The sequence below is a fragment of the Orcinus orca genome, chromosome 19 (assembly GCF_937001465.1).
Source record: "Orcinus orca chromosome 19, mOrcOrc1.1, whole genome shotgun sequence".
Taxonomy (NCBI): domain Eukaryota; kingdom Metazoa; phylum Chordata; class Mammalia; order Artiodactyla; family Delphinidae; genus Orcinus; species Orcinus orca.
The window spans coordinates 60,923,047-60,949,805 of NC_064577.1; the positions used below are offsets into that span (position 1 = coordinate 60,923,047).

Here is a 26,759-nt window from a genome sequence, read left to right on the forward strand (position 1 = left end):
GGAGCTGTGGAGGGACACACCGGCACACAGGTGGCGGCGCCGGGGCTGGGCGCCGGTGGGGGCGGCCAGGTGCAGGTCGAGGGGCTCGCGGGCCGAAAGGACGGCAAGTGGGCCCGCGGCGGAGTCTGGGTCCGGGCCAGCCACCCCGGGAGCGTCTGGGGTGCGGCTGCCTTCCAGGGCCGCCTTCTGGCCGGCCGGGCCGGCGGGGAGCGCCCCCGCCGGCGCGCGCCGTGGTGGGAGGGGCCTGAGGAGGTGGGGCCTGCCGCGGGGCCCGGCGGGGGCGGAGCCGGCGGCCCCCGCCGCGGGCGAGTAAAGGAGAAGGCGGGCGGAGCGGGAGGCAAAAAGCCTACAGCACCCGGTATTCCCAGGCGGTCTCCCATCCAAGTACTAACCAGGCCCGACCCTGCTTAGCTGACGAGATCAGACGAGATCGGGCGCGTTCAGGGTGGTATGGCCGTAGACGGGGGCGGGGGCCGCGGGCTGCCTCTTGAGGCCCAGTTTCGCTGGCGCTGGCGCCTTAACGCCAGCCTGGCGGCCGGCCCGCCCCGGCAGGGCCCCCTCGCCCGCCCAGGCAGGGGGAACGGAGGTCTCGGGTATCGGGCGGCGGCGGAGGGTTTGGCGACCACCTCCCAGCCCAGGGCGGCCGTGACCCAGCAAACCCTTCGGCGCTTGGCGCCCCGCCCAAGATCCCGCACGTCGCTCACAGGGACGTGGCCCCGGAGGCTTCAGGGCCCGGGGCCCGCGGTCCCTTGGGCATCGGCCCTGCCGGCCCACGCGGCGCTAGGCGCAGCCCGGCCGCAGCCCGGGCCGGCCCTCCTGCCCGACGGCAGCTGGCCCGAAGCCACTGGGAGCCACCATTGAGTCGCCACGGCCCCTCAGCCCCGGCAAGGTCACCCTTGCCCCCACACCCCCCGCCGAGCTCAGGACCCCGCCCCTGGTGGCCGGCAGGCCCGGGGAAGCGGCCCCTGCCCTCGATCCCGCTCCCGCACCCGGCCGCGGTGACACGCCAGCGGGGCGGGGTGGGGGTTGGGGGCTTTTGTCGGAGGGAGCTGTGGAGGGACACACCGGCACACAGGTGGCGGCGCCGGGGCTGGGCGCCGGTGGGGGCGGCCAGGTGCAGGTCGAGGGGCTCGCGGGCCGAAAGGACGGCAAGTGGGCCCGCGGCGGAGTCTGGGTCCGGGCCAGCCACCCCGGGAGCGTCTGGGGTGCGGCTGCCTTCCAGGGCCGCCTTCTGGCCGGCCGGGCCGGCGGGGAGCGCCCCCGCCGGCGCGCGCCGTGGTGGGAGGGGCCTGAGGAGGTGGGGCCTGCCGCGGGGCCCGGCGGGGGCGGAGCCGGCGGCCCCCGCCGCGGGCGAGTAAAGGAGAAGGCGGGCGGAGCGGGAGGCAAAAAGCCTACAGCACCCGGTATTCCCAGGCGGTCTCCCATCCAAGTACTAACCAGGCCCGACCCTGCTTAGCTTCCGAGATCAGACGAGATCGGGCGCGTTCAGGGTGGTATGGCCGTAGACGGGGGCGGGGGCCGCGGGCTGCCTCTTGAGGCCCAGTTTCGCTGGCGCTGGCGCCTTAACGCCAGCCTGGCGGCCGGCCCGCCCCGGCAGGGCCCCCTCGCCCGCCCAGGCAGGGGGAACGGAGGTCTCGGGTATCGGGCGGCGGCGGAGGGTTTGGCGACCACCTCCCAGCCCAGGGCGGCCGTGACCCAGCAAACCCTTCGGCGCTTGGCGCCCCGCCCAAGATCCCGCACGTCGCTCACAGGGACGTGGCCCCGGAGGCTTCAGGGCCCGGGGCCCGCGGTCCCTTGGGCATCGGCCCTGCCGGCCCACGCGGCGCTAGGCGCAGCCCGGCCGCAGCCCGGGCCGGCCCTCCTGCCCGACGGCAGCTGGCCCGAAGCCACTGGGAGCCACCATTGAGTCGCCACGGCCCCTCAGCCCCGGCAAGGCCACCCTTGCCCCCACACCCCCCGCCGAGCTCAGGACCCCGCCCCTGGTGGCCGGCAGGCCCGGGGAAGCGGCCCCTGCCCTCGATCCCGCTCCCGCACCCGGCCGCGGTGACACGCCAGAGGGGCGGGGTGGGGGTGGGGGGCTTTTGTCGGAGGGAGCTGTGGAGGGACACACCGGCACACAGGTGGCGGCGCCGGGGCTGGGCGCCGGTGGGGGCGGCCAGGTGCAGGTCGAGGGGCTCGCGGGCCGAAAGGACGGCAAGTGGGCCCGCGGCGGAGTCTGGGTCCGGGCCAGCCACCCCGGGAGCGTCTGGGGTGCGGCTGCCTTCCAGGGCCGCCTTCTGGCCGGCCGGGCCGGCGGGGAGCGCCCCCGCCGGCGCGCGCCGTGGTGGGAGGGGCCTGAGGAGGTGGGGCCTGCCGCGGGGCCCGGCGGGGGCGGAGCCGGCGGCCCCCGCCGCGGGCGAGTAAAGGAGAAGGCGGGCGGAGCGGGAGGCAAAAAGCCTACAGCACCCGGTATTCCCAGGCGGTCTCCCATCCAAGTACTAACCAGGCCCGACCCTGCTTAGCTTCCGAGATCAGACGAGATCGGGCGCGTTCAGGGTGGTATGGCCGTAGACGGGGGCGGGGGCCGCGGGCTGCCTCTTGAGGCCCAGTTTCGCTGGCGCTGGCGCCTTAACGCCAGCCTGGCGGCCGGCCCGCCCCGGCAGGGCCCCCTCGCCCGCCCAGGCAGGGGGAACGGAGGTCTCGGGTATCGGGCGGCGGCGGAGGGTTTGGCGACCACCTCCCAGCCCAGGGCGGCCGTGACCCAGCAAACCCTTCGGCGCTTGGCGCCCCGCCCAAGATCCCGCACGTCGCTCACAGGGACGTGGCCCTGGAGGCTTCAGGGCCCGGGGCCCGCGGTCCCTTGGGCATCGGCCCTGCCGGCCCACGCGGCGCTAGGCGCAGCCCGGCCGCAGCCCGGGCCGGCCCTCCTGCCCGACGGCAGCTGGCCCGAAGCCACTGGGAGCCACCATTGAGTCGCCACGGCCCCTCAGCCGCGGCAAGGCCACCCTTGCCCCCACACCCCCCGCCGAGCTCAGGACCCCGCCCCTGGTGGCCGGCAGGCCCGGGGAAGCGGCCCCTGCCCTCGATCCCGCTCCCGCACCCGGCCGCGGTGACACGCCAGAGGGGCGGGGTGGGGGTGGGGGGCTTTTGTCGGAGGGAGCTGTGGAGGGACACACCGGCACACAGGTGGCGGCGCCGGGGCTGGGCGCCGGTGGGGGCGGCCAGGTGCAGGTCGAGGGGCTCGCGGGCCGAAAGGACGGCAAGTGGGCCCGCGGCGGAGTCTGGGTCCGGGCCAGCCACCCCGGGAGCGTCTGGGGTGCGGCTGCCTTCCAGGGCCGCCTTCTGGCCGGCCGGGCCGGCGGGGAGCGCCCCCGCCGGCGCGCGCCGTGGTGGGAGGGGCCTGAGGAGGTGGGGCCTGCCGCGGGGCCCGGCGGGGGCGGAGCCGGCGGCCCCCGCCGCGGGCGAGTAAAGGAGAAGGCGGGCGGAGCGGGAGGCAAAAAGCCTACAGCACCCGGTATTCCCAGGCGGTCTCCCATCCAAGTACTAACCAGGCCCGACCCTGCTTAGCTTCCGAGATCAGACGAGATCGGGCGCGTTCAGGGTGGTATGGCCGTAGACGGGGGCGGGGGCCGCGGGCTGCCTCTTGAGGCCCAGTTTCGCTGGCGCTGGCGCCTTAACGCCAGCCTGGCGGCCGGCCCGCCCCGGCAGGGCCCCCTCGCCCGCCCAGGCAGGGGGAACGGAGGTCTCGGGTATCGGGCGGCGGCGGAGGGTTTGGCGACCACCTCCCAGCCCAGGGCGGCCGTGACCCAGCAAACCCTTCGGCGCTTGGCGCCCCGCCCAAGATCCCGCACGTCGCTCACAGGGACGTGGCCCTGGAGGCTTCAGGGCCCGGGGCCCGCGGTCCCTTGGGCATCGGCCCTGCCGGCCCACGCGGCGCTAGGCGCAGCCCGGCCGCAGCCCGGGCCGGCCCTCCTGCCCGACGGCAGCTGGCCCGAAGCCACTGGGAGCCACCATTGAGTCGCCACGGCCCCTCAGCCGCGGCAAGGCCACCCTTGCCCCCACACCCCCCGCCGAGCTCAGGACCCCGCCCCTGGTGGCCGGCAGGCCCGGGGAAGCGGCCCCTGCCCTCGATCCCGCTCCCGCACCCGGCCGCGGTGACACGCCAGAGGGGCGGGGTGGGGGTGGGGGGCTTTTGTCGGAGGGAGCTGTGGAGGGACACACCGGCACACAGGTGGCGGCGCCGGGGCTGGGCGCCGGTGGGGGCGGCCAGGTGCAGGTCGAGGGGCTCGCGGGCCGAAAGGACGGCAAGTGGGCCCGCGGCGGAGTCTGGGTCCGGGCCAGCCACCCCGGGAGCGTCTGGGGTGCGGCTGCCTTCCAGGGCCGCCTTCTGGCCGGCCGGGCCGGCGGGGAGCGCCCCCGCCGGCGCGCGCCGTGGTGGGAGGGGCCTGAGGAGGTGGGGCCTGCCGCGGGGCCCGGCGGGGGCGGAGCCGGCGGCCCCCGCCGCGGGCGAGTAAAGGAGAAGGCGGGCGGAGCGGGAGGCAAAAAGCCTACAGCACCCGGTATTCCCAGGCGGTCTCCCATCCAAGTACTAACCAGGCCCGACCCTGCTTAGCTTCCGAGATCAGACGAGATCGGGCGCGTTCAGGGTGGTATGGCCGTAGACGGGGGCGGGGGCCGCGGGCTGCCTCTTGAGGCCCAGTTTCGCTGGCGCTGGCGCCTTAACGCCAGCCTGGCGGCCGGCCCGCCCAGGCAGGGGGAACGGAGGTCTCGGGTATCGGGCGGCGGCGGAGGGTTTGGCGACCACCTCCCAGCCCAGGGCGGCCGTGACCCAGCAAACCCTTCGGCGCTTGGCGCCCCGCCCAAGATCCCGCACGTCGCTCACAGGGACGTGGCCCCGGAGGCTTCAGGGCCCGGGGCCCGCGGTCCCTTGGGCATCGGCCCTGCCGGCCCACGCGGCGCTAGGCGCAGCCCGGCCGCAGCCCGGGCCGGCCCTCCTGCCCGACGGCAGCTGGCCCGAAGCCACTGGGAGCCACCATTGAGTCGCCACGGCCCCTCAGCCCCGGCAAGGCCACCCTTGCCCCCACACCCCCCGCCGAGCTCAGGACCCCGCCCCTGGTGGCCGGCAGGCCCGGGGAAGCGGCCCCTGCCCTCGATCCCGCTCCCGCACCCGGCCGCGGTGACACGCCAGCGGGGCGGGGTGGGGGTGGGGGGCTTTTGTCGGAGGGAGCTGTGGAGGGACACACCGGCACACAGGTGGCGGCGCCGGGGCTGGGCGCCGGTGGGGGCGGCCAGGTGCAGGTCGAGGGGCTCGCGGGCCGAAAGGACGGCAAGTGGGCCCGCGGCGGAGTCTGGGTCCGGGCCAGCCACCCCGGGAGCGTCTGGGGTGCGGCTGCCTTCCAGGGCCGCCTTCTGGCCGGCCGGGCCGGCGGGGAGCGCCCCCGCCGGCGCGCGCCGTGGTGGGAGGGGCCTGAGGAGGTGGGGCCTGCCGCGGGGCCCGGCGGGGGCGGAGCCGGCGGCCCCCGCCGCGGGCGAGTAAAGGAGAAGGCGGGCGGAGCGGGAGGCAAAAAGCCTACAGCACCCGGTATTCCCAGGCGGTCTCCCATCCAAGTACTAACCAGGCCCGACCCTGCTTAGCTTCCGAGATCAGACGAGATCGGGCGCGTTCAGGGTGGTATGGCCGTAGACGGGGGCGGGGGCCGCGGGCTGCCTCTTGAGGCCCAGTTTCGCTGGCGCTGGCGCCTTAACGCCAGCCTGGCGGCCGGCCCGCCCCGGCAGGGCCCCCTCGCCCGCCCAGGCAGGGGGAACGGAGGTCTCGGGTATCGGGCGGCGGCGGAGGGTTTGGCGACCACCTCCCAGCCCAGGGCGGCCGTGACCCAGCAAACCCTTCGGCGCTTGGCGCCCCGCCCAAGATCCCGCACGTCGCTCACAGGGACGTGGCCCCGGAGGCTTCAGGGCCCGGGGCCCGCGGTCCCTTGGGCATCGGCCCTGCCGGCCCACGCGGCGCTAGGCGCAGCCCGGCCGCAGCCCGGGCCGGCCCTCCTGCCCGACGGCAGCTGGCCCGAAGCCACTGGGAGCCACCATTGAGTCGCCACGGCCCCTCAGCCCCGGCAAGGCCACCCTTGCCCCCACACCCCCCGCCGAGCTCAGGACCCCGCCCCTGGTGGCCGGCAGGCCCGGGGAAGCGGCCCCTGCCCTCGATCCCGCTCCCGCACCCGGCCGCGGTGACACGCCAGCGGGGCGGGGTGGGGGTGGGGGGCTTTTGTCGGAGGGAGCTGTGGAGGGACACACCGGCACACAGGTGGCGGCGCCGGGGCTGGGCGCCGGTGGGGGCGGCCAGGTGCAGGTCGAGGGGCTCGCGGGCCGAAAGGACGGCAAGTGGGCCCGCGGCGGAGTCTGGGTCCGGGCCAGCCACCCCGGGAGCGTCTGGGGTGCGGCTGCCTTCCAGGGCCGCCTTCTGGCCGGCCGGGCCGGCGGGGAGCGCCCCCGCCGGCGCGCGCCGTGGTGGGAGGGGCCTGAGGAGGTGGGGCCTGCCGCGGGGCCCGGCGGGGGCGGAGCCGGCGGCCCCCGCCGCGGGCGAGTAAAGGAGAAGGCGGGCGGAGCGGGAGGCAAAAAGCCTACAGCACCCGGTATTCCCAGGCGGTCTCCCATCCAAGTACTAACCAGGCCCGACCCTGCTTAGCTTCCGAGATCAGACGAGATCGGGCGCGTTCAGGGTGGTATGGCCGTAGACGGGGGCGGGGGCCGCGGGCTGCCTCTTGAGGCCCAGTTTCGCTGGCGCTGGCGCCTTAACGCCAGCCTGGCGGCCGGCCCGCCCCGGCAGGGCCCCCTCGCCCGCCCAGGCAGGGGGAACGGAGGTCTCGGGTATCGGGCGGCGGCGGAGGGTTTGGCGACCACCTCCCAGCCCAGGGCGGCCGTGACCCAGCAAACCCTTCGGCGCTTGGCGCCCCGCCCAAGATCCCGCACGTCGCTCACAGGGACGTGGCCCCGGAGGCTTCAGGGCCCGGGGCCCGCGGTCCCTTGGGCATCGGCCCTGCCGGCCCACGCGGCGCTAGGCGCAGCCCGGCCGCAGCCCGGGCCGGCCCTCCTGCCCGACGGCAGCTGGCCCGAAGCCACTGGGAGCCACCATTGAGTCGCCACGGCCCCTCAGCCCCGGCAAGGCCACCCTTGCCCCCACACCCCCCGCCGAGCTCAGGACCCCGCCCCTGGTGGCCGGCAGGCCCGGGGAAGCGGCCCCTGCCCTCGATCCCGCTCCCGCACCCGGCCGCGGTGACACGCCAGAGGGGCGGGGTGGGGGTGGGGGGCTTTTGTCGGAGGGAGCTGTGGAGGGACACACCGGCACACAGGTGGCGGCGCCGGGGCTGGGCGCCGGTGGGGGCGGCCAGGTGCAGGTCGAGGGGCTCGCGGGCCGAAAGGACGGCAAGTGGGCCCGCGGCGGAGTCTGGGTCCGGGCCAGCCACCCCGGGAGCGTCTGGGGTGCGGCTGCCTTCCAGGGCCGCCTTCTGGCCGCCTGGCCGGCCGGGCCGGCGGGGAGCGCCCCCGCCGGCGCGCGCCGTGGTGGGAGGGGCCTGAGGAGGTGGGGCCTGCCGCGGGGCCCGGCGGGGGCGGAGCCGGCGGCCCCCGCCGCGGGCGAGTAAAGGAGAAGGCGGGCGGAGCGGGAGGCAAAAAGCCTACAGCACCCGGTATTCCCAGGCGGTCTCCCATCCAAGTACTAACCAGGCCCGACCCTGCTTAGCTGACGAGATCGGGCGCGTTCAGGGTGCTATGGCCGTAGACGGGGGCGGGGGCCGCGGGCTGCCTCTTGAGGCCCAGTTTCGCTGGCGCTGGCGCCTTAACGCCAGCCTGGCGGCCGGCCCGCCCCGGCAGGGCCCCCTCGCCCGCCCAGGCAGGGGGAACGGAGGTCTCGGGTATCGGGCGGCGGCGGAGGGTTTGGCGACCACCTCTCAGCCCAGGGCAGCCGTGACCCAGCAAACCCTTCGGCGCTTGGCGCCCCGCCCAAGATCCCGCACGTCGCTCACAGGGACGTGGCCCCGGAGGCTTCAGGGCCCGGGGCCCGCGGTCCCTTGGGCATCGGCCCTGCCGGCCCACGCGGCGCTAGGCGCAGCCCGGCCGCAGCCCGGGCCGGCCCTCCTGCCCGACGGCAGCTGGCCCGAAGCCACTGGGAGCCACCATTGAGTCGCCACGGCCCCTCAGCCCCGGCAAGGCCACCCTTGCCCCCACACCCCCCGCCGAGCTCAGGACCCCGCCCCTGGTGGCCGGCAGGCCCGGGGAAGCGGCCCCTGCCCTCGATCCCGCTCCCGCACCCGGCCGCGGTGACACGCCAGAGGGGCGGGGTGGGGGTGGGGGGCTTTTGTCGGAGGGAGCTGTGGAGGGACACACCGGCACACAGGTGGCGGCGCCGGGGCTGGGCGCCGGTGGGGGCGGCCAGGTGCAGGTCGAGGGGCTCGCGGGCCGAAAGGACGGCAAGTGGGCCCGCGGCGGAGTCTGGGTCCGGGCCAGCCACCCCGGGAGCGTCTGGGGTGCGGCTGCCTTCCAGGGCCGCCTTCTGGCCGGCCGGGCCGGCGGGGAGCGCCCCCGCCGGCGCGCGCCGTGGTGGGAGGGGCCTGAGGAGGTGGGGCCTGCCGCGGGGCCCGGCGGGGGCGGAGCCGGCGGCCCCCGCCGCGGGCGAGTAAAGGAGAAGGCGGGCGGAGCGGGAGGCAAAAAGCCTACAGCACCCGGTATTCCCAGGCGGTCTCCCATCCAAGTACTAACCAGGCCCGACCCTGCTTAGCTTCCGAGATCAGACGAGATCGGGCGCGTTCAGGGTGGTATGGCCGTAGACGGGGGCGGGGGCCGCGGGCTGCCTCTTGAGGCCCAGTTTCGCTGGCGCTGGCGCCTTAACGCCAGCCTGGCGGCCGGCCCGCCCCGGCAGGGCCCCCTCGCCCGCCCAGGCAGGGGGAACGGAGGTCTCGGGTATCGGGCGGCGGCGGAGGGTTTGGCGACCACCTCCCAGCCCAGGGCGGCCGTGACCCAGCAAACCCTTCGGCGCTTGGCGCCCCGCCCAAGATCCCGCACGTCGCTCACAGGGACGTGGCCCCGGAGGCTTCAGGGCCCGGGGCCCGCGGTCCCTTGGGCATCGGCCCTGCCGGCCCACGCGGCGCTAGGCGCAGCCCGGCCGCAGCCCGGGCCGGCCCTCCTGCCCGACGGCAGCTGGCCCGAAGCCACTGGGAGCCACCATTGAGTCGCCACGGCCCCTCAGCCCCGGCAAGGCCACCCTTGCCCCCACACCCCCCGCCGAGCTCAGGACCCCGCCCCTGGTGGCCGGCAGGCCCGGGGAAGCGGCCCCTGCCCTCGATCCCGCTCCCGCACCCGGCCGCGGTGACACGCCAGAGGGGCGGGGTGGGGGTGGGGGGCTTTTGTCGGAGGGAGCTGTGGAGGGACACACCGGCACACAGGTGGCGGCGCCGGGGCTGGGCGCCGGTGGGGGCGGCCAGGTGCAGGTCGAGGGGCTCGCGGGCCGAAAGGACGGCAAGTGGGCCCGCGGCGGAGTCTGGGTCCGGGCCAGCCACCCCGGGAGCGTCTGGGGTGCGGCTGCCTTCCAGGGCCGCCTTCTGGCCGGCCGGGCCGGCGGGGAGCGCCCCCGCCGGCGCGCGCCGTGGTGGGAGGGGCCTGAGGAGGTGGGGCCTGCCGCGGGGCCCGGCGGGGGCGGAGCCGGCGGCCCCCGCCGCGGGCGAGTAAAGGAGAAGGCGGGCGGAGCGGGAGGCAAAAAGCCTACAGCACCCGGTATTCCCAGGCGGTCTCCCATCCAAGTACTAACCAGGCCCGACCCTGCTTAGCTTCCGAGATCAGACGAGATCGGGCGCGTTCAGGGTGGTATGGCCGTAGACGGGGGCGGGGGCCGCGGGCTGCCTCTTGAGGCCCAGTTTCGCTGGCGCTGGCGCCTTAACGCCAGCCTGGCGGCCGGCCCGCCCCGGCAGGGCCCCCTCGCCCGCCCAGGCAGGGGGAACGGAGGTCTCGGGTATCGGGCGGCGGCGGAGGGTTTGGCGACCACCTCCCAGCCCAGGGCGGCCGTGACCCAGCAAACCCTTCGGCGCTTGGCGCCCCGCCCAAGATCCCGCACGTCGCTCACAGGGACGTGGCCCCGGAGGCTTCAGGGCCCGGGGCCCGCGGTCCCTTGGGCATCGGCCCTGCCGGCCCACGCGGCGCTAGGCGCAGCCCGGCCGCAGCCCGGGCCGGCCCTCCTGCCCGACGGCAGCTGGCCCGAAGCCACTGGGAGCCACCATTGAGTCGCCACGGCCCCTCAGCCCCGGCAAGGCCACCCTTGCCCCCACACCCCCCGCCGAGCTCAGGACCCCGCCCCTGGTGGCCGGCAGGCCCGGGGAAGCGGCCCCTGCCCTCGATCCCGCTCCCGCACCCGGCCGCGGTGACACGCCAGAGGGGCGGGGTGGGGGTGGGGGGCTTTTGTCGGAGGGAGCTGTGGAGGGACACACCGGCACACAGGTGGCGGCGCCGGGGCTGGGCGCCGGTGGGGGCGGCCAGGTGCAGGTCGAGGGGCTCGCGGGCCGAAAGGACGGCAAGTGGGCCCGCGGCGGAGTCTGGGTCCGGGCCAGCCACCCCGGGAGCGTCTGGGGTGCGGCTGCCTTCCAGGGCCGCCTTCTGGCCGGCCGGGCCGGCGGGGAGCGCCCCCGCCGGCGCGCGCCGTGGTGGGAGGGGCCTGAGGAGGTGGGGCCTGCCGCGGGGCCCGGCGGGGGCGGAGCCGGCGGCCCCCGCCGCGGGCGAGTAAAGGAGAAGGCGGGCGGAGCGGGAGGCAAAAAGCCTACAGCACCCGGTATTCCCAGGCGGTCTCCCATCCAAGTACTAACCAGGCCCGACCCTGCTTAGCTTCCGAGATCAGACGAGATCGGGCGCGTTCAGGGTGGTATGGCCGTAGACGGGGGCGGGGGCCGCGGGCTGCCTCTTGAGGCCCAGTTTCGCTGGCGCTGGCGCCTTAACGCCAGCCTGGCGGCCGGCCCGCCCCGGCAGGGCCCCCTCGCCCGCCCAGGCAGGGGGAACGGAGGTCTCGGGTATCGGGCGGCGGCGGAGGGTTTGGCGACCACCTCCCAGCCCAGGGCGGCCGTGACCCAGCAAACCCTTCGGCGCTTGGCGCCCCGCCCAAGATCCCGCACGTCGCTCACAGGGACGTGGCCCCGGAGGCTTCAGGGCCCGGGGCCCGCGGTCCCTTGGGCATCGGCCCTGCCGGCCCACGCGGCGCTAGGCGCAGCCCGGCCGCAGCCCGGGCCGGCCCTCCTGCCCGACGGCAGCTGGCCCGAAGCCACTGGGAGCCACCATTGAGTCGCCACGGCCCCTCAGCCCCGGCAAGGCCACCCTTGCCCCCACACCCCCCGCCGAGCTCAGGACCCCGCCCCTGGTGGCCGGCAGGCCCGGGGAAGCGGCCCCTGCCCTCGATCCCGCTCCCGCACCCGGCCGCGGTGACACGCCAGAGGGGCGGGGTGGGGGTGGGGGGCTTTTGTCGGAGGGAGCTGTGGAGGGACACACCGGCACACAGGTGGCGGCGCCGGGGCTGGGCGCCGGTGGGGGCGGCCAGGTGCAGGTCGAGGGGCTCGCGGGCCGAAAGGACGGCAAGTGGGCCCGCGGCGGAGTCTGGGTCCGGGCCAGCCACCCCGGGAGCGTCTGGGGTGCGGCTGCCTTCCAGGGCCGCCTTCTGGCCGCCTGGCCGGCCGGGCCGGCGGGGAGCGCCCCCGCCGGCGCGCGCCGTGGTGGGAGGGGCCTGAGGAGGTGGGGCCTGCCGCGGGGCCCGGCGGGGGCGGAGCCGGCGGCCCCCGCCGCGGGCGAGTAAAGGAGAAGGCGGGCGGAGCGGGAGGCAAAAAGCCTACAGCACCCGGTATTCCCAGGCGGTCTCCCATCCAAGTACTAACCAGGCCCGACCCTGCTTAGCTGACGAGATCGGGCGCGTTCAGGGTGCTATGGCCGTAGACGGGGGCGGGGGCCGCGGGCTGCCTCTTGAGGCCCAGTTTCGCTGGCGCTGGCGCCTTAACGCCAGCCTGGCGGCCGGCCCGCCCCGGCAGGGCCCCCTCGCCCGCCCAGGCAGGGGGAACGGAGGTCTCGGGTATCGGGCGGCGGCGGAGGGTTTGGCGACCACCTCCCAGCCCAGGGCGGCCGTGACCCAGCAAACCCTTCGGCGCTTGGCGCCCCGCCCAAGATCCCGCACGTCGCTCACAGGGACGTGGCCCCGGAGGCTTCAGGGCCCGGGGCCCGCGGTCCCTTGGGCATCGGCCCTGCCGGCCCACGCGGCGCTAGGCGCAGCCCGGCCGCAGCCCGGGCCGGCCCTCCTGCCCGACGGCAGCTGGCCCGAAGCCACTGGGAGCCACCATTGAGTCGCCACGCCCCTCAGCCCCGGCAAGGCCACCCTTGCCCCCACACCCCCCGCCGAGCTCAGGACCCCGCCCCTGGTGGCCGGCAGGCCCGGGGAAGCGGCCCCTGCCCTCGATCCCGCTCCCGCACCCGGCCGCGGTGACACGCCAGAGGGGCGGGGTGGGGGTGGGGGGCTTTTGTCGGAGGGAGCTGTGGAGGGACACACCGGCACACAGGTGGCGGCGCCGGGGCTGGGCGCCGGTGGGGGCGGCCAGGTGCAGGTCGAGGGGCTCGCGGGCCGAAAGGACGGCAAGTGGGCCCGCGGCGGAGTCTGGGTCCGGGCCAGCCACCCCGGGAGCGTCTGGGGTGCGGCTGCCTTCCAGGGCCGCCTTCTGGCCGCCTGGCCGGCCGGGCCGGCGGGGAGCGCCCCCGCCGGCGCGCGCCGTGGTGGGAGGGGCCTGAGGAGGTGGGGCCTGCCGCGGGGCCCGGCGGGGGCGGAGCCGGCGGCCCCCGCCGCGGGCGAGTAAAGGAGAAGGCGGGCGGAGCGGGAGGCAAAAAGCCTACAGCACCCGGTATTCCCAGGCGGTCTCCCATCCAAGTACTAACCAGGCCCGACCCTGCTTAGCTGACGAGATCGGGCGCGTTCAGTGTGCTATGGCCGTAGACGGGGGCGGGGGCCGCGGGCTGCCTCTTGAGGCCCAGTTTCGCTGGCGCTGGCGCCTTAACGCCAGCCTGGCGGCCGGCCCGCCCCGGCAGGGCCCCCTCGCCCGCCCAGGCAGGGGGAACGGAGGTCTCGGGTATCGGGCGGCGGCGGAGGGTTTGGCGACCACCTCCCAGCCCAGGGCGGCCGTGACCCAGCAAACCCTTCGGCGCTTGGCGCCCCGCCCAAGATCCCGCACGTCGCTCACAGGGACGTGGCCCCGGAGGCTTCAGGGCCCGGGGCCCGCGGTCCCTTGGGCATCGGCCCTGCCGGCCCACGCGGCGCTAGGCGCAGCCCGGCCGCAGCCCGGGCCGGCCCTCCTGCCCGACGGCAGCTGGCCCGAAGCCACTGGGAGCCACCATTGAGTCGCCACGGCCCCTCAGCCCCGGCAAGGCCACCCTTGCCCCCACACCCCCCGCCGAGCTCAGGACCCCGCCCCTGGTGGCCGGCAGGCCCGGGGAAGCGGCCCCTGCCCTCGATCCCGCTCCCGCACCCGGCCGCGGTGACACGCCAGAGGGGCGGGGTGGGGGTGGGGGGCTTTTGTCGGAGGGAGCTGTGGAGGGACACACCGGCACACAGGTGGCGGCGCCGGGGCTGGGCGCCGGTGGGGGCGGCCAGGTGCAGGTCGAGGGGCTCGCGGGCCGAAAGGACGGCAAGTGGGCCCGCGGCGGAGTCTGGGTCCGGGCCAGCCACCCCGGGAGCGTCTGGGGTGCGGCTGCCTTCCAGGGCCGCCTTCTGGCCGCCTGGCCGGCCGGGCCGGCGGGGAGCGCCCCCGCCGGCGCGCGCCGTGGTGGGAGGGGCCTGAGGAGGTGGGGCCTGCCGCGGGGCCCGGCGGGGGCGGAGCCGGCGGCCCCCGCCGCGGGCGAGTAAAGGAGAAGGCGGGCGGAGCGGGAGGCAAAAAGCCTACAGCACCCGGTATTCCCAGGCGGTCTCCCATCCAAGTACTAACCAGGCCCGACCCTGCTTAGCTGACGAGATCGGGCGCGTTCAGGGTGCTATGGCCGTAGACGGGGGCGGGGGCCGCGGGCTGCCTCTTGAGGCCCAGTTTCGCTGGCGCTGGCGCCTTAACGCCAGCCTGGCGGCCGGCCCGCCCCGGCAGGGCCCCCTCGCCCGCCCAGGCAGGGGGAACGGAGGTCTCGGGTATCGGGCGGCGGCGGAGGGTTTGGCGACCACCTCTCAGCCCAGGGCAGCCGTGACCCAGCAAACCCTTCGGCGCTTGGCGCCCCGCCCAAGATCCCGCACGTCGCTCACAGGGACGTGGCCCCGGAGGCTTCAGGGCCCGGGGCCCGCGGGTCCCTTGGGCATCGGCCCTGCCGGCCCACGCGGCGCTAGGCGCAGCCCGGCCGCAGCCCGGGCCGGCCCTCCTGCCCGACGGCAGCTGGCCCGAAGCCACTGGGAGCCACCATTGAGTCGCCACGGCCCCTCAGCCCCGGCAAGGCCACCCTTGCCCCCACACCCCCCGCCGAGCTCAGGACCCCGCCCCTGGTGGCCGGCAGGCCCGGGGAAGCGGCCCCTGCCCTCGATCCCGCTCCCGCACCCGGCCGCGGTGACACGCCAGAGGGGCGGGGTGGGGGTGGGGGGCTTTTGTCGGAGGGAGCTGTGGAGGGACACACCGGCACACAGGTGGCGGCGCCGGGGCTGGGCGCCGGTGGGGGCGGCCAGGTGCAGGTCGAGGGGCTCGCGGGCCGAAAGGACGGCAAGTGGGCCCGCGGCGGAGTCTGGGTCCGGGCCAGCCACCCCGGGAGCGTCTGGGGTGCGGCTGCCTTCCAGGGCCGCCGCCTGGCCGGCCGGGCCGGCGGGGAGCGCCCCCGCCGGCGCGCGCCGTGGTGGGAGGGGCCTGAGGAGGTGGGGCCTGCCGCGGGGCCCGGCGGGGGCGGAGCCGGCGGCCCCCGCCGCGGGCGAGTAAAGGAGAAGGCGGGCGGAGCGGGAGGCAAAAAGCCTACAGCACCCGGTATTCCCAGGCGGTCTCCCATCCAAGTACTAACCAGGCCCGACCCTGCTTAGCTGACGAGATCGGGCGCGTTCAGTGTGCTATGGCCGTAGACGGGGGCGGGGGCCGCGGGCTGCCTCTTGAGGCCCAGTTTCGCTGGCGCTGGCGCCTTAACGCCAGCCTGGCGGCCGGCCCGCCCCGGCAGGGCCCCCTCGCCCGCCCAGGCAGGGGGAACGGAGGTCTCGGGTATCGGGCGGCGGCGGAGGGTTTGGCGACCACCTCCCAGCCCAGGGCGGCCGTGACCCAGCAAACCCTTCGGCGCTTGGCGCCCCGCCCAAGATCCCGCACGTCGCTCACAGGGACGTGGCCCCGGAGGCTTCAGGGCCCGGGGCCCGCGGTCCCTTGGGCATCGGCCCTGCCGGCCCACGCGGCGCTAGGCGCAGCCCGGCCGCAGCCCGGGCCGGCCCTCCTGCCCGACGGCAGCTGGCCCGAAGCCACTGGGAGCCACCATTGAGTCGCCACGGCCCCTCAGCCCCGGCAAGGCCACCCTTGCCCCCACACCCCCCGCCGAGCTCAGGACCCCGCCCCTGGTGGCCGGCAGGCCCGGGGAAGCGGCCCCTGCCCTCGATCCCGCTCCCGCACCCGGCCGCGGTGACACGCCAGAGGGGCGGGGTGGGGGTGGGGGGCTTTTGTCGGAGGGAGCTGTGGAGGGACACACCGGCACACAGGTGGCGGCGCCGGGGCTGGGCGCCGGTGGGGGCGGCCAGGTGCAGGTCGAGGGGCTCGCGGGCCGAAAGGACGGCAAGTGGGCCCGCGGCGGAGTCTGGGTCCGGGCCAGCCACCCCGGGAGCGTCTGGGGTGCGGCTGCCTTCCAGGGCCGCCTTCTGGCCGCCTGGCCGGCCGGGCCGGCGGGGAGCGCCCCCGCCGGCGCGCGCCGTGGTGGGAGGGGCCTGAGGAGGTGGGGCCTGCCGCGGGGCCCGGCGGGGGCGGAGCCGGCGGCCCCCGCCGCGGGCGAGTAAAGGAGAAGGCGGGCGGAGCGGGAGGCAAAAAGCCTACAGCACCCGGTATTCCCAGGCGGTCTCCCATCCAAGTACTAACCAGGCCCGACCCTGCTTAGCTGACGAGATCGGGCGCGTTCAGGGTGCTATGGCCGTAGACGGGGGCGGGGGCCGCGGGCTGCCTCTTGAGGCCCAGTTTCGCTGGCGCTGGCGCCTTAACGCCAGCCTGGCGGCCGGCCCGCCCCGGCAGGGCCCCCTCGCCCGCCCAGGCAGGGGGAACGGAGGTCTCGGGTATCGGGCGGCGGCGGAGGGTTTGGCGACCACCTCTCAGCCCAGGGCAGCCGTGACCCAGCAAACCCTTCGGCGCTTGGCGCCCCGCCCAAGATCCCGCACGTCGCTCACAGGGACGTGGCCCCGGAGGCTTCAGGGCCCGGGGCCCGCGGTCCCTTGGGCATCGGCCCTGCCGGCCCACGCGGCGCTAGGCGCAGCCCGGCCGCAGCCCGGGCCGGCCCTCCTGCCCGACGGCAGCTGGCCCGAAGCCACTGGGAGCCACCATTGAGTCGCCACGGCCCCTCAGCCCCGGCAAGGCCACCCTTGCCCCCACACCCCCCGCCGAGCTCAGGACCCCGCCCCTGGTGGCCGGCAGGCCCGGGGAAGCGGCCCCTGCCCTCGATCCCGCTCCCGCACCCGGCCGCGGTGACACGCCAGAGGGGCGGGGTGGGGGTGGGGGGCTTTTGTCGGAGGGAGCTGTGGAGGGACACACCGGCACACAGGTGGCGGCGCCGGGGCTGGGCGCCGGTGGGGGCGGCCAGGTGCAGGTCGAGGGGCTCGCGGGCCGAAAGGACGGCAAGTGGGCCCGCGGCGGAGTCTGGGTCCGGGCCAGCCACCCCGGGAGCGTCTGGGGTGCGGCTGCCTTCCAGGGCCGCCTTCTGGCCGGCCGGGCCGGCGGGGAGCGCCCCCGCCGGCGCACGCCGTGGTGGGAGGGGCCTGAGGAGGTGGGGCCTGCCGCGGGGCCCGGCGGGGGCGGAGCCGGCGGCCCCCGCCGCGGGCGAGTAAAGGAGAAGGCGGGCGGAGCGGGAGGCAAAAAGCCTACAGCACCCGGTATTCCCAGGCGGTCTCCCATCCAAGTACTAACCAGGCCCGACCCTGCTTAGCTTCCGAGATCAGACGAGATCGGGCGCGTTCAGGGTGGTATGGCCGTAGACGGGGGCGGGGGCCGCGGGCTGCCTCTTGAGGCCCAGTTTCGCTGGCGCTGGCGCCTTAACGCCAGCCTGGCGGCCGGCCCGCCCCGGCAGGGCCCCCTCGCCCGCCCAGGCAGGGGGAACGGAGGTCTCGGGTATCGGGCGGCGGCGGAGGGTTTGGCGACCACCTCCCAGCCCAGGGCGGCCGTGACCCAGCAAACCCTTCGGCGCTTGGCGCCCCGCCCAAGATCCCGCACGTCGCTCACAGGGACGTGGCCCCGGAGGCTTCAGGGCCCGGGGCCCGCGGTCCCTTGGGCATCGGCCCTGCCGGCCCACGCGGCGCTAGGCGCAGCCCGGCCGCAGCCCGGGCCGGCCCTCCTGCCCGACGGCAGCTGGCCCGAAGCCACTGGGAGCCACCATTGAGTCGCCACGGCCCCTCAGCCCCGGCAAGGCCACCCTTGCCCCCACACCCCCCGCCGAGCTCAGGACCCCGCCCCTGGTGGCCGGCAGGCCCGGGGAAGCGGCCCCTGCCCTCGATCCCGCTCCCGCACCCGGCCGCGGTGACACGCCAGAGGGGCGGGGTGGGGGTGGGGGGCTTTTGTCGGAGGGAGCTGTGGAGGGACACACCGGCACACAGGTGGCGGCGCCGGGGCTGGGCGCCGGTGGGGGCGGCCAGGTGCAGGTCGAGGGGCTCGCGGGCCGAAAGGACGGCAAGTGGGCCCGCGGCGGAGTCTGGGTCCGGGCCAGCCACCCCGGGAGCGTCTGGGGTGCGGCTGCCTTCCAGGGCCGCCTTCTGGCCGCCTGGCCGGCCGGGCCGGCGGGGAGCGCCCCCGCCGGCGCGCGCCGTGGTGGGAGGGGCCTGAGGAGGTGGGGCCTGCCGCGGGGCCCGGCGGGGGCGGAGCCGGCGGCCCCCGCCGCGGGCGAGTAAAGGAGAAGGCGGGCGGAGCGGGAGGCAAAAAGCCTACAGCACCCGGTATTCCCAGGCGGTCTCCCATCCAAGTACTAACCAGGCCCGACCCTGCTTAGCTGACGAGATCGGGCGCGTTCAGGGTGCTATGGCCGTAGACGGGGGCGGGGGCCGCGGGCTGCCTCTTGAGGCCCAGTTTCGCTGGCGCTGGCGCCTTAACGCCAGCCTGGCGGCCGGCCCGCCCCGGCAGGGCCCCCTCGCCCGCCCAGGCAGGGGGAACGGAGGTCTCGGGTATCGGGCGGCGGCGGAGGGTTTGGCGACCACCTCCCAGCCCAGGGCGGCCGTGACCCAGCAAACCCTTCGGCGCTTGGCGCCCCGCCCAAGATCCCGCACGTCGCTCACAGGGACGTGGCCCCGGAGGCTTCAGGGCCCGGGGCCCGCGGTCCCTTGGGCATCGGCCCTGCCGGCCCACGCGGCGCTAGGCGCAGCCCGGCCGCAGCCCGGGCCGGCCCTCCTGCCCGACGGCAGCTGGCCCGAAGCCACTGGGAGCCACCATTGAGTCGCCACGCCCCTCAGCCCCGGCAAGGCCACCCTTGCCCCCACACCCCCCGCCGAGCTCAGGACCCCGCCCCTGGTGGCCGGCAGGCCCGGGGAAGCGGCCCCTGCCCTCGATCCCGCTCCCGCACCCGGCCGCGGTGACACGCCAGAGGGGCGGGGTGGGGGTGGGGGGCTTTTGTCGGAGGGAGCTGTGGAGGGACACACCGGCACACAGGTGGCGGCGCCGGGGCTGGGCGCCGGTGGGGGCGGCCAGGTGCAGGTCGAGGGGCTCGCGGGCCGAAAGGACGGCAAGTGGGCCCGCGGCGGAGTCTGGGTCCGGGCCAGCCACCCCGGGAGCGTCTGGGGTGCGGCTGCCTTCCAGGGCCGCCTTCTGGCCGCCTGGCCGGCCGGGCCGGCGGGGAGCGCCCCCGCCGGCGCGCGCCGTGGTGGGAGGGGCCTGAGGAGGTGGGGCCTGCCGCGGGGCCCGGCGGGGGCGGAGCCGGCGGCCCCCGCCGCGGGCGAGTAAAGGAGAAGGCGGGCGGAGCGGGAGGCAAAAAGCCTACAGCACCCGGTATTCCCAGGCGGTCTCCCATCCAAGTACTAACCAGGCCCGACCCTGCTTAGCTGACGAGATCGGGCGCGTTCAGGGTGGTATGGCCGTAGACGGGGGCGGGGGCCGCGGGCTGCCTCTTGAGGCCCAGTTTCGCTGGCGCTGGCGCCTTAACGCCAGCCTGGCGGCCGGCCCGCCCCGGCAGGGCCCCCTCGCCCGCCCAGGCAGGGGGAACGGAGGTCTCGGGTATCGGGCGGCGGCGGAGGGTTTGGCGACCACCTCCCAGCCCAGGGCGGCCGTGACCCAGCAAACCCTTCGGCGCTTGGCGCCCCGCCCAAGATCCCGCACGTCGCTCACAGGGACGTGGCCCCGGAGGCTTCAGGGCCCGGGGCCCGCGGTCCCTTGGGCATCGGCCCTGCCGGCCCACGCGGCGCTAGGCGCAGCCCGGCCGCAGCCCGGGCCGGCCCTCCTGCCCGACGGCAGCTGGCCCGAAGCCACTGGGAGCCACCATTGAGTCGCCACGGCCCCTCAGCCCCGGCAAGGCCACCCTTGCCCCCACACCCCCCGCCGAGCTCAGGACCCCGCCCCTGGTGGCCGGCAGGCCCGGGGAAGCGGCCCCTGCCCTCGATCCCGCTCCCGCACCCGGCCGCGGTGACACGCCAGAGGGGCGGGGTGGGGGTGGGGGGCTTTTGTCGGAGGGAGCTGTGGAGGGACACACCGGCACACAGGTGGCGGCGCCGGGGCTGGGCGCCGGTGGGGGCGGCCAGGTGCAGGTCGAGGGGCTCGCGGGCCGAAAGGACGGCAAGTGGGCCCGCGGCGGAGTCTGGGTCCGGGCCAGCCACCCCGGGAGCGTCTGGGGTGCGGCTGCCTTCCAGGGCCGCCTTCTGGCCGCCTGGCCGGCCGGGCCGGCGGGGAGCGCCCCCGCCGGCGCGCGCCGTGGTGGGAGGGGCCTGAGGAGGTGGGGCCTGCCGCGGGGCCCGGCGGGGGCGGAGCCGGCGGCCCCCGCCGCGGGCGAGTAAAGGAGAAGGCGGGCGGAGCGGGAGGCAAAAAGCCTACAGCACCCGGTATTCCCAGGCGGTCTCCCATCCAAGTACTAACCAGGCCCGACCCTGCTTAGCTGACGAGATCGGGCGCGTTCAGGGTGCTATGGCCGTAGACGGGGGCGGGGGCCGCGGGCTGCCTCTTGAGGCCCAGTTTCGCTGGCGCTGGCGCCTTAACGCCAGCCTGGCGGCCGGCCCGCCCCGGCAGGGCCCCCTCGCCCGCCCAGGCAGGGGGAACGGAGGTCTCGGGTATCGGGCGGCGGCGGAGGGTTTGGCGACCACCTCCCAGCCCAGGGCGGCCGTGACCCAGCAAACCCTTCGGCGCTTGGCGCCCCGCCCAAGATCCCGCACGTCGCTCACAGGGACGTGGCCCCGGAGGCTTCAGGGCCCGGGGCCCGCGGTCCCTTGGGCATCGGCCCTGCCGGCCCACGCGGCGCTAGGCGCAGCCCGGCCGCAGCCCGGGCCGGCCCTCCTGCCCGACGGCAGCTGGCCCGAAGCCACTGGGAGCCACCATTGAGTCGCCACGCCCCTCAGCCCCGGCAAGGCCACCCTTGCCCCCACACCCCCCGCCGAGCTCAGGACCCCGCCCCTGGTGGCCGGCAGGCCCGGGGAAGCGGCCCCTGCCCTCGATCCCGCTCCCGCACCCGGCCGCGGTGACACGCCAGAGGGGCGGGGTGGGGGTGGGGGGCTTTTGTCGGAGGGAGCTGTGGAGGGACACACCGGCACACAGGTGGCGGCGCCGGGGCTGGGCGCCGGTGGGGGCGGCCAGGTGCAGGTCGAGGGGCTCGCGGGCCGAAAGGACGGCAAGTGGGCCCGCGGCGGAGTCTGGGTCCGGGCCAGCCACCCCGGGAGCGTCTGGGGTGCGGCTGCCTTCCAGGGCCGCCTTCTGGCCGGCCGGGCCGGCGGGGAGCGCCCCCGCCGGCGCGCGCCGTGGTGGGAGGGGCCTGAGGAGGTGGGGCCTGCCGCGGGGCCCGGCGGGGGCGGAGCCGGCGGCCCCCGCCGCGGGCGAGTAAAGGAGAAGGCGGGCGGAGCGGGAGGCAAAAAGCCTACAGCACCCGGTATTCCCAGGCGGTCTCCCATCCAAGTACTAACCAGGCCCGACCCTGCTTAGCTTCCGAGATCAGACGAGATCGGGCGCGTTCAGGGTGGTATGGCCGTAGACGGGGGCGGGGGCCGCGGGCTGCCTCTTGAGGCCCAGTTTCGCTGGCGCTGGCGCCTTAACGCCAGCCTGGCGGCCGGCCCGCCCCGGCAGGGCCCCCTCGCCCGCCCAGGCAGGGGGAACGGAGGTCTCGGGTATCGGGCGGCGGCGGAGGGTTTGGCGACCACCTCCCAGCCCAGGGCGGCCGTGACCCAGCAAACCCTTCGGCGCTTGGCGCCCCGCCCAAGATCCCGCACGTCGCTCACAGGGACGTGGCCCCGGAGGCTTCAGGGCCCGGGGCCCGCGGTCCCTTGGGCATCGGCCCTGCCGGCCCACGCGGCGCTAGGCGCAGCCCGGCCGCAGCCCGGGCCGGCCCTCCTGCCCGACGGCAGCTGGCCCGAAGCCACTGGGAGCCACCATTGAGTCGCCACGCCCCTCAGCCCCGGCAAGGCCACCCTTGCCCCCACACCCCCCGCCGAGCTCAGGACCCCGCCCCTGGTGGCCGGCAGGCCCGGGGAAGCGGCCCCTGCCCTCGATCCCGCTCCCGCACCCGGCCGCGGTGACACGCCAGAGGGGCGGGGTGGGGGTGGGGGGCTTTTGTCGGAGGGAGCTGTGGAGGGACACACCGGCACACAGGTGGCGGCGCCGGGGCTGGGCGCCGGTGGGGGCGGCCAGGTGCAGGTCGAGGGGCTCGCGGGCCGAAAGGACGGCAAGTGGGCCCGCGGCGGAGTCTGGGTCCGGGCCAGCCACCCCGGGAGCGTCTGGGGTGCGGCTGCCTTCCAGGGCCGCCTTCTGGCCGGCCGGGCCGGCGGGGAGCGCCCCCGCCGGCGCGCGCCGTGGTGGGAGGGGCCTGAGGAGGTGGGGCCTGCCGCGGGGCCCGGCGGGGGCGGAGCCGGCGGCCCCCGCCGCGGGCGAGTAAAGGAGAAGGCGGGCGGAGCGGGAGGCAAAAAGCCTACAGCACCCGGTATTCCCAGGCGGTCTCCCATCCAAGTACTAACCAGGCCCGACCCTGCTTAGCTTCCGAGATCAGACGAGATCGGGCGCGTTCAGGGTGGTATGGCCGTAGACGGGGGCGGGGGCCGCGGGCTGCCTCTTGAGGCCCAGTTTCGCTGGCGCTGGCGCCTTAACGCCAGCCTGGCGGCCGGCCCGCCCCGGCAGGGCCCCCTCGCCCGCCCAGGCAGGGGGAACGGAGGTCTCGGGTATCGGGCGGCGGCGGAGGGTTTGGCGACCACCTCCCAGCCCAGGGCGGCCGTGACCCAGCAAACCCTTCGGCGCTTGGCGCCCCGCCCAAGATCCCGCACGTCGCTCACAGGGACGTGGCCCCGGAGGCTTCAGGGCCCGGGGCCCGCGGTCCCTTGGGCATCGGCCCTGCCGGCCCACGCGGCGCTAGGCGCAGCCCGGCCGCAGCCCGGGCCGGCCCTCCTGCCCGACGGCAGCTGGCCCGAAGCCACTGGGAGCCACCATTGAGTCGCCACGGCCCCTCAGCCCCGGCAAGGCCACCCTTGCCCCCACACCCCCCGCCGAGCTCAGGACCCCGCCCCTGGTGGCCGGCAGGCCCGGGGAAGCGGCCCCTGCCCTCGATCCCGCTCCCGCACCCGGCCGCGGTGACACGCCAGAGGGGCGGGGTGGGGGTGGGGGGCTTTTGTCGGAGGGAGCTGTGGAGGGACACACCGGCACACAGGTGGCGGCGCCGGGGCTGGGCGCCGGTGGGGGCGGCCAGGTGCAGGTCGAGGGGCTCGCGGGCCGAAAGGACGGCAAGTGGGCCCACGGCGGAGTCTGGGTCCGGGCCAGCCACCCCGGGAGCGTCTGGGGTGCGGCTGCCTTCCAGGGCCGCCTTCTGGCCGGCCGGGCCGGCGGGGAGCGCCCCCGCCGGCGCGCGCCGTGGTGGGAGGGGCCTGAGGAGGTGGGGCCTGCCGCGGGGCCCGGCGGGGGCGGAGCCGGCGGCCCCCGCCGCGGGCGAGTAAAGGAGAAGGCGGGCGGAGCGGGAGGCAAAAAGCCTACAGCACCCGGTATTCCCAGGCGGTCTCCCATCCAAGTACTAACCAGGCCCGACCCTGCTTAGCTTCCGAGATCAGACGAGATCGGGCGCGTTCAGGGTGGTATGGCCGTAGACGGGGGCGGGGGCCGCGGGCTGCCTCTTGAGGCCCAGTTTCGCTGGCGCTGGCGCCTTAACGCCAGCCTGGCGGCCGGCCCGCCCCGGCAGGGCCCCCTCGCCCGCCCAGGCAGGGGGAACGGAGGTCTCGGGTATCGGGCGGCGGCGGAGGGTTTGGCGACCACCTCCCAGCCCAGGGCGGCCGTGACCCAGCAAACCCTTCGGCGCTTGGCGCCCCGCCCAAGATCCCGCACGTCGCTCACAGGGACGTGGCCCCGGAGGCTTCAGGGCCCGGGGCCCGCGGTCCCTTGGGCATCGGCCCTGCCGGCCCACGCGGCGCTAGGCGCAGCCCGGCCGCAGCCCGGGCCGGCCCTCCTGCCCGACGGCAGCTGGCCCGAAGCCACTGGGAGCCACCATTGAGTCGCCACGGCCCCTCAGCCCCGGCAAGGCCACCCTTGCCCCCACACCCCCCGCCGAGCTCAGGACCCCGCCCCTGGTGGCCGGCAGGCCCGGGGAAGCGGCCCCTGCCCTCGATCCCGCTCCCGCACCCGGCCGCGGTGACACGCCAGAGGGGCGGGGTGGGGGTGGGGGGCTTTTGTCGGAGGGAGCTGTGGAGGGACACACCGGCACACAGGTGGCGGCGCCGGGGCTGGGCGCCGGTGGGGGCGGCCAGGTGCAGGTCGAGGGGCTCGCGGGCCGAAAGGACGGCAAGTGGGCCCGCGGCGGAGTCTGGGTCCGGGCCAGCCACCCCGGGAGCGTCTGGGGTGCGGCTGCCTTCCAGGGCCGCCTTCTGGCCGGCCGGGCCGGCGGGGAGCGCCCCCGCCGGCGCGCGCCGTGGTGGGAGGGGCCTGAGGAGGTGGGGCCTGCCGCGGGGCCCGGCGGGGGCGGAGCCGGCGGCCCCCGCCGCGGGCGAGTAAAGGAGAAGGCGGGCGGAGCGGGAGGCAAAAAGCCTACAGCACCCGGTATTCCCAGGCGGTCTCCCATCCAAGTACTAACCAGGCCCGACCCTGCTTAGCTTCCGAGATCAGACGAGATCGGGCGCGTTCAGGGTGGTATGGCCGTAGACGGGGGCGGGGGCCGCGGGCTGCCTCTTGAGGCCCAGTTTCGCTGGCGCTGGCGCCTTAACGCCAGCCTGGCGGCCGGCCCGCCCCGGCAGGGCCCCCTCGCCCGCCCAGGCAGGGGGAACGGAGGTCTCGGGTATCGGGCGGCGGCGGAGGGTTTGGCGACCACCTCCCAGCCCAGGGCGGCCGTGACCCAGCAAACCCTTCGGCGCTTGGCGCCCCGCCCAAGATCCCGCACGTCGCTCACAGGGACGTGGCCCCGGAGGCTTCAGGGCCCGGGGCCCGCGGTCCCTTGGGCATCGGCCCTGCCGGCCCACGCGGCGCTAGGCGCAGCCCGGCCGCAGCCCGGGCCGGCCCTCCTGCCCGACGGCAGCTGGCCCGAAGCCACTGGGAGCCACCATTGAGTCGCCACGGCCCCTCAGCCCCGGCAAGGCCACCCTTGCCCCCACACCCCCCGCCGAGCTCAGGACCCCGCCCCTGGTGGCCGGCAGGCCCGGGGAAGCGGCCCCTGCCCTCGATCCCGCTCCCGCACCCGGCCGCGGTGACACGCCAGAGGGGCGGGGTGGGGGTGGGGGGCTTTTGTCGGAGGGAGCTGTGGAGGGACACACCGGCACACAGGTGGCGGCGCCGGGGCTGGGCGCCGGTGGGGGCGGCCAGGTGCAGGTCGAGGGGCTCGCGGGCCGAAAGGACGGCAAGTGGGCCCACGGCGGAGTCTGGGTCCGGGCCAGCCACCCCGGGAGCGTCTGGGGTGCGGCTGCCTTCCAGGGCCGCCTTCTGGCCGGCCGGGCCGGCGGGGAGCGCCCCCGCCGGCGCGCGCCGTGGTGGGAGGGGCCTGAGGAGGTGGGGCCTGCCGCGGGGCCCGGCGGGGGCGGAGCCGGCGGCCCCCGCCGCGGGCGAGTAAAGGAGAAGGCGGGCGGAGCGGGAGGCAAAAAGCCTACAGCACCCGGTATTCCCAGGCGGTCTCCCATCCAAGTACTAACCAGGCCCGACCCTGCTTAGCTTCCGAGATCAGACGAGATCGGGCGCGTTCAGGGTGGTATGGCCGTAGACGGGGGCGGGGGCCGCGGGCTGCCTCTTGAGGCCCAGTTTCGCTGGCGCTGGCGCCTTAACGCCAGCCTGGCGGCCGGCCCGCCCCGGCAGGGCCCCCTCGCCCGCCCAGGCAGGGGGAACGGAGGTCTCGGGTATCGGGCGGCGGCGGAGGGTTTGGCGACCACCTCCCAGCCCAGGGCGGCCGTGACCCAGCAAACCCTTCGGCGCTTGGCGCCCCGCCCAAGATCCCGCACGTCGCTCACAGGGACGTGGCCCCGGAGGCTTCAGGGCCCGGGGCCCGCGGTCCCTTGGGCATCGGCCCTGCCGGCCCACGCGGCGCTAGGCGCAGCCCGGCCGCAGCCCGGGCCGGCCCTCCTGCCCGACGGCAGCTGGCCCGAAGCCACTGGGAGCCACCATTGAGTCGCCACGGCCCCTCAGCCCCGGCAAGGCCACCCTTGCCCCCACACCCCCCGCCGAGCTCAGGACCCCGCCCCTGGTGGCCGGCAGGCCCGGGGAAGCGGCCCCTGCCCTCGATCCCGCTCCCGCACCCGGCCGCGGTGACACGCCAGAGGGGCGGGGTGGGGGTGGGGGGCTTTTGTCGGAGGGAGCTGTGGAGGGACACACCGGCACACAGGTGGCGGCGCCGGGGCTGGGCGCCGGTGGGGGCGGCCAGGTGCAGGTCGAGGGGCTCGCGGGCCGAAAGGACGGCAAGTGGGCCCGCGGCGGAGTCTGGGTCCGGGCCAGCCACCCCGGGAGCGTCTGGGGTGCGGCTGCCTTCCAGGGCCGCCTTCTGGCCGGCCGGGCCGGCGGGGAGCGCCCCCGCCGGCGCGCGCCGTGGTGGGAGGGGCCTGAGGAGGTGGGGCCTGCCGCGGGGCCCGGCGGGGGCGGAGCCGGCGGCCCCCGCCGCGGGCGAGTAAAGGAGAAGGCGGGCGGAGCGGGAGGCAAAAAGCCTACAGCACCCGGTATTCCCAGGCGGTCTCCCATCCAAGTACTAACCAGGCCCGACCCTGCTTAGCTTCCGAGATCAGACGAGATCGGGCGCGTTCAGGGTGGTATGGCCGTAGACGGGGGCGGGGGCCGCGGGCTGCCTCTTGAGGCCCAGTTTCGCTGGCGCTGGCGCCTTAACGCCAGCCTGGCGGCCGGCCCGCCCCGGCAGGGCCCCCTCGCCCGCCCAGGCAGGGGGAACGGAGGTCTCGGGTATCGGGCGGCGGCGGAGGGTTTGGCGACCACCTCCCAGCCCAGGGCGGCCGTGACCCAGCAAACCCTTCGGCGCTTGGCGCCCCGCCCAAG

At 76.9% G+C, this 26,759-nt stretch overlaps 17 non-coding genes and 9 pseudogenes across 17 annotated transcripts; all 26 read right to left on the bottom strand.

The window, feature by feature from the left end:
- Window positions 1-343: 343 nt before the first annotated feature.
- Window positions 344-462, bottom strand: LOC125962486 (5S ribosomal RNA). The gene has a single exon (XR_007474007.1). It is a non-coding gene; the product is annotated as a 5S ribosomal RNA (ribosomal RNA).
- Window positions 463-1,388: 926 nt separating this feature from the next.
- On the bottom strand, window positions 1,389-1,507 carry LOC125962570 (5S ribosomal RNA). The gene has a single exon (XR_007474029.1). It is a non-coding gene; the product is annotated as a 5S ribosomal RNA (ribosomal RNA).
- A 926-nt stretch (window positions 1,508-2,433) lies between these two features.
- LOC125962581 (5S ribosomal RNA) lies at window positions 2,434-2,552 on the bottom strand. Its single transcript, XR_007474030.1, has one exon. It is a non-coding gene; the product is annotated as a 5S ribosomal RNA (ribosomal RNA).
- A 926-nt stretch (window positions 2,553-3,478) lies between these two features.
- On the bottom strand, window positions 3,479-3,597 carry LOC125962592 (5S ribosomal RNA). Its single transcript, XR_007474031.1, has one exon. It is a non-coding gene; the product is annotated as a 5S ribosomal RNA (ribosomal RNA).
- Window positions 3,598-4,523: 926 nt separating this feature from the next.
- LOC125962602 (5S ribosomal RNA) lies at window positions 4,524-4,642 on the bottom strand. The gene has a single exon (XR_007474032.1). It is a non-coding gene; the product is annotated as a 5S ribosomal RNA (ribosomal RNA).
- Window positions 4,643-5,545: 903 nt separating this feature from the next.
- LOC125962606 (5S ribosomal RNA) lies at window positions 5,546-5,664 on the bottom strand. The gene has a single exon (XR_007474037.1). It is a non-coding gene; the product is annotated as a 5S ribosomal RNA (ribosomal RNA).
- Window positions 5,665-6,590: 926 nt separating this feature from the next.
- LOC125962607 (5S ribosomal RNA) lies at window positions 6,591-6,709 on the bottom strand. Its single transcript, XR_007474038.1, has one exon. It is a non-coding gene; the product is annotated as a 5S ribosomal RNA (ribosomal RNA).
- A 934-nt stretch (window positions 6,710-7,643) lies between these two features.
- LOC125962549 (uncharacterized) lies at window positions 7,644-7,752 on the bottom strand (annotated as a pseudogene).
- A 926-nt stretch (window positions 7,753-8,678) lies between these two features.
- Window positions 8,679-8,797, bottom strand: LOC125962608 (5S ribosomal RNA). Its single transcript, XR_007474039.1, has one exon. It is a non-coding gene; the product is annotated as a 5S ribosomal RNA (ribosomal RNA).
- A 926-nt stretch (window positions 8,798-9,723) lies between these two features.
- Window positions 9,724-9,842, bottom strand: LOC125962609 (5S ribosomal RNA). The gene has a single exon (XR_007474040.1). It is a non-coding gene; the product is annotated as a 5S ribosomal RNA (ribosomal RNA).
- Window positions 9,843-10,768: 926 nt separating this feature from the next.
- Window positions 10,769-10,887, bottom strand: LOC125962611 (5S ribosomal RNA). Its single transcript, XR_007474042.1, has one exon. It is a non-coding gene; the product is annotated as a 5S ribosomal RNA (ribosomal RNA).
- Window positions 10,888-11,821: 934 nt separating this feature from the next.
- On the bottom strand, window positions 11,822-11,930 carry LOC125962550 (uncharacterized; annotated as a pseudogene).
- A 933-nt stretch (window positions 11,931-12,863) lies between these two features.
- Window positions 12,864-12,972, bottom strand: LOC125962588 (uncharacterized; annotated as a pseudogene).
- Window positions 12,973-13,906: 934 nt separating this feature from the next.
- LOC125962551 (uncharacterized) lies at window positions 13,907-14,015 on the bottom strand (annotated as a pseudogene).
- Window positions 14,016-14,942: 927 nt separating this feature from the next.
- LOC125962589 (uncharacterized) lies at window positions 14,943-15,051 on the bottom strand (annotated as a pseudogene).
- Window positions 15,052-15,985: 934 nt separating this feature from the next.
- LOC125962552 (uncharacterized) lies at window positions 15,986-16,094 on the bottom strand (annotated as a pseudogene).
- A 926-nt stretch (window positions 16,095-17,020) lies between these two features.
- LOC125962614 (5S ribosomal RNA) lies at window positions 17,021-17,139 on the bottom strand. The gene has a single exon (XR_007474045.1). It is a non-coding gene; the product is annotated as a 5S ribosomal RNA (ribosomal RNA).
- A 934-nt stretch (window positions 17,140-18,073) lies between these two features.
- LOC125962553 (uncharacterized) lies at window positions 18,074-18,182 on the bottom strand (annotated as a pseudogene).
- Window positions 18,183-19,115: 933 nt separating this feature from the next.
- On the bottom strand, window positions 19,116-19,224 carry LOC125962500 (uncharacterized; annotated as a pseudogene).
- A 934-nt stretch (window positions 19,225-20,158) lies between these two features.
- On the bottom strand, window positions 20,159-20,267 carry LOC125962554 (uncharacterized; annotated as a pseudogene).
- Window positions 20,268-21,192: 925 nt separating this feature from the next.
- Window positions 21,193-21,311, bottom strand: LOC125962615 (5S ribosomal RNA). Its single transcript, XR_007474048.1, has one exon. It is a non-coding gene; the product is annotated as a 5S ribosomal RNA (ribosomal RNA).
- A 925-nt stretch (window positions 21,312-22,236) lies between these two features.
- Window positions 22,237-22,355, bottom strand: LOC125962616 (5S ribosomal RNA). Its single transcript, XR_007474051.1, has one exon. It is a non-coding gene; the product is annotated as a 5S ribosomal RNA (ribosomal RNA).
- A 926-nt stretch (window positions 22,356-23,281) lies between these two features.
- On the bottom strand, window positions 23,282-23,400 carry LOC125962618 (5S ribosomal RNA). The gene has a single exon (XR_007474053.1). It is a non-coding gene; the product is annotated as a 5S ribosomal RNA (ribosomal RNA).
- A 926-nt stretch (window positions 23,401-24,326) lies between these two features.
- LOC125962209 (5S ribosomal RNA) lies at window positions 24,327-24,445 on the bottom strand. The gene has a single exon (XR_007473730.1). It is a non-coding gene; the product is annotated as a 5S ribosomal RNA (ribosomal RNA).
- A 926-nt stretch (window positions 24,446-25,371) lies between these two features.
- On the bottom strand, window positions 25,372-25,490 carry LOC125962210 (5S ribosomal RNA). Its single transcript, XR_007473731.1, has one exon. It is a non-coding gene; the product is annotated as a 5S ribosomal RNA (ribosomal RNA).
- A 926-nt stretch (window positions 25,491-26,416) lies between these two features.
- LOC125962211 (5S ribosomal RNA) lies at window positions 26,417-26,535 on the bottom strand. Its single transcript, XR_007473732.1, has one exon. It is a non-coding gene; the product is annotated as a 5S ribosomal RNA (ribosomal RNA).
- Window positions 26,536-26,759: the final 224 nt, after the last annotated feature.